The following is a 3059-nucleotide window of genomic DNA, read 5'->3' on the forward strand; positions in this document are numbered from 1 at the left end:
AGAGCTGGCCTTGAGGCTCTGAGTGCAATCACAGGGCAAGCCACTGGGGTGGTGGTGAGGCACAGCGGGGATGGGGAGGGGGCTCTGCGTAGAGCCCAGGGAGACTGTGAATGGCCAGAGTTGCCCCTTTACCGTCTCCACAGCCTTACCACCGAAGCCTTTCTTTAAGCCAGTAATCGGTCTTACTGTCTTCTCTTTCATTTCAGTGTCTCCTGTTTGCTTCTCAAACAAAGAGATAGAAACCGTTTGAGATCAGGCATCAATGTGCCCAGAAATCTCATAGCTTCCTGGGAACACTGCAGCAAGCCCAATCGCAGATGACCAACTAGGCAAGGCATTCGTAGCCCACGGGAGACAAAGCCCATGTCAAACACCGGGAATGGTTAGGCTGGGAACTCCAGGTTCACACAGCTGTGAACTGGAAGAGAAAGTTCTATCTAATTTATTTATTTGACTATTGTGGGTGAGGGTACACATGCACCACAGCACACATGTGGCGGTCAGAGATCAACTTTGTCACATCTGTTCTCTCTTTCTGCCTTTGCAGAGCTCTGGGGGTCAAGTGCAGGTCGTCAGACTTTCATAGCAGACGTTTCTGCCCACTGAACTGTCTTGCCAGTCCAGGGGACTTTTTTGTTTTTATTTATTTATTGTTTTTATTTGTTGTTTGTGGGGCTTTTTGTTTTGTTTTTTTGTTTGTTTTTTCCAGACAGTGTTTCTTTGCGTAACCCTGGCTATCCTGGAACTTGCTCTGTAGACCAGGCTGGCCTCTGACTCACAGAGATCCACCTGCTTCTGCTTCCCAAGTGCTGGGCTTTAAAGGTGTGCGCTACCACTGCCCAGCTAGAAAACATTTTAAAAATCATCAAAATCACAAATAATCCATGATTGGCAAGTTCAGATGAGAGTAAGTATCACGCTTGGAGTTGTATTGGTGCCGTTATGACACACTGAGGGTGGAGGACAGCAGGACAATGAGATGTAGTTGTCGTGGGTTTTGTTTAATTAAGAGGGTTTTGGTAGTAGCCCAGGCTGGCCTCCAACCTGTGACGATCTTCCTGACTCAGCCTCCTAAGTGCTTAGATTGCAGACATGTGCCCCCACACCCGGCTTGAGGTATAAAACCCTTTCAAATGTCCGCATCGGCAGCCCAGGGAGCCCACCACCGAGTGCTGAAGGAAAGACTGGGAGTGTGATTACTAAATACTATTAGTGAACACCTGGTTGCCCAGTAACACCAGGTGGGGCAAATGACTCTGCCGCTTCCCTACACTGAGAGCCTTTCAAGCCATGTGATGCGGGGGCTGCACCTTCCCCATCTTCAGAAAGACTATGGGGAGGAGCAATGTGAGCCCTTCAGAGGGACACGATGGATGGGGGCAGAGATGGGGGCAGTGGTCAGGGCAAGCAAGGGTGGGAGGCAAATTCATTTTTCTTTTCTTTTTTTTTTTTTTGAAGTTAAAAGTTCCTTTAGTTTTTATTCCTGATACCACTACCTGATTTATTGAAAAGACAAAGACGAAGCTACCACAGAAAAAGACGCTAGGAATGTCCATCTAATCGACACTGCATTGCATTAATCAATAGCTGCACCTTTTGCAGACTGTGGCTATGGCGGTCCTGAGCAGAAGGGCCTCCTGGTTAAGCTGCGGGAACTTTTCTGACTATGGATCACCATTTCCTTCTGGGGCAGGTTTTTACAGTTCCTCTAAGGTGTTCAGGATGGCTGTCTCAACGTAACCTGCAGCTTTCCTGACAACTCCTTGCGCTCTCTCCTGCTAAGATCCGCAGCCCTTTTCTGCTGTTCTTTTAAAACCTTTGGCTACCATATCCACCACTTCCACCACCAGATCCATAGCCACCACCACAGGGACTGCCTGAGCTTCTTCTACCAAAACTGTCCCCTTTTATGGTGCCATAATTGGATTGCTGTTGTCCACTATAATTCCCAAAGTCATTATCATTGCCACCACCGTCATAGTTACCTCCACCAAAGTTTCCTCCTTCTCTGTAACCATCAAATCCTCCTCCACCGCCACCACTTGGTTTCATACCCTGATCCTACCGCTGTAACCAGGACCACACGGTTCTCGCCACCATCACCACCTCCATAACTACCTCTGCTGCCACCACCTCCACTACCATAGCCTCCACCAAAGTTTCACCACAACCAAAATTACCTTCACCACCTCCAAAGTTTCCTCCACAAGCCATAAAATTGCCAGATCCACCTCCATGACCTCTCTGTGACCCCGCAGACTGCATCTCTTCTTTGGGAAGGGCCTTTTTCACTTCACAGTCATGCCCATTAGCAGTGTGGTTTTTCTGAACAACAAGTTATCAACTGTGTCTGATCATCAAAAGTTACAAAAGCAAATCCTCTCTTGTTCCCACTCTGCCTGGCTTCTATAACTTCTATGGTTTCAATCTTAACATACTTTCAAAGTTGTCTCTCTGATTCTATTCTTCTGCCTCTTCTTTAACTCCACCAACAAACATTTTCTTCACCATTAAATGGGCACCAGGCTCTACAGAATCCTCTCTAGAAACAGCCCTTGGTTCCCTGACATGCCCCATTCAACCTCTTGTGGCCAAGAACATACTGCAGCATCCTCCTCTTCCACACAAGAATAGGTCACAAAACCCAAGCCCCTGGAACGTTTTGTTTGGGGAATCTCTCCTTACCACACAGTCTGCAAGTGTGCCCAATTTCTCAAAATGTTCTCTTAAGCTATCATCTGAGGCTTCAAAGCTCAGACCGCCAATAAACAGCTTCCTCAGCTGTTCTGGTTCCTTTGGATTGTGGCCCTCCATTTTGAGACCAGACTCGCCCCTTCCCACTTGAGTTCAAAATGGGACCCAGAGGAAGAGCCAAATTCATTTTTCATTCTGTTCCCTTGAGTATTCTGTGAATTATTCATTGTGTGCAGGTATCAATTTATTAGTTGAAGTTAAAAAACATGACATAGAAATATACTTTTGTCAGAAAAATAATTAAAATCAGTTGGGATGTGTCCATCAAATGGGATGGGTTTCTTGTTTGGTTGCATGGCTGTTTT

General features: G+C 46.7%; 1 pseudogene; it reads right to left on the minus strand.

Annotated features, from left to right (window-relative positions):
* Nucleotides 1–1809: 1809 nt before the first annotated feature.
* Nucleotides 1810–2814, minus strand: LOC101999908 (annotated as a pseudogene).
* Between the last annotated feature and the right edge of the window lie 245 nt (nt 2815–3059).

Source organism: Microtus ochrogaster, linkage group LG2, assembly GCF_000317375.1.
Source record: "Microtus ochrogaster isolate Prairie Vole_2 linkage group LG2, MicOch1.0, whole genome shotgun sequence".
NCBI classification, from domain to species: domain Eukaryota; kingdom Metazoa; phylum Chordata; class Mammalia; order Rodentia; family Cricetidae; genus Microtus; species Microtus ochrogaster.